Genomic DNA, 258 nt, shown 5'->3' on the forward strand with positions numbered 1-258 from the left:
ATACAAAGGAGAACCTATTAAATATATTGTGGGTACATCAAAGAGCCCTGTACTCTTAGGGGATTTTATTAATTCCACAGTACATTATTTCCTTTTATTTGGTACATTTGGTTTTAGTTGTTGGACAAGATATTCTTTTACAAATTATTATTAATGTACTCTCAATATTTTATAGTAGCTTATTGAAAATAGCCCTTATTCATTAGATACACTTCCACAATACAGTTATAATATTTTGTGGTTTGGGATGGATCCTGT

This window comes from Eretmochelys imbricata, chromosome 1 (genome assembly GCF_965152235.1).
Source record: "Eretmochelys imbricata isolate rEreImb1 chromosome 1, rEreImb1.hap1, whole genome shotgun sequence".
NCBI lineage: Eukaryota > Metazoa > Chordata > Testudines > Cheloniidae > Eretmochelys > Eretmochelys imbricata.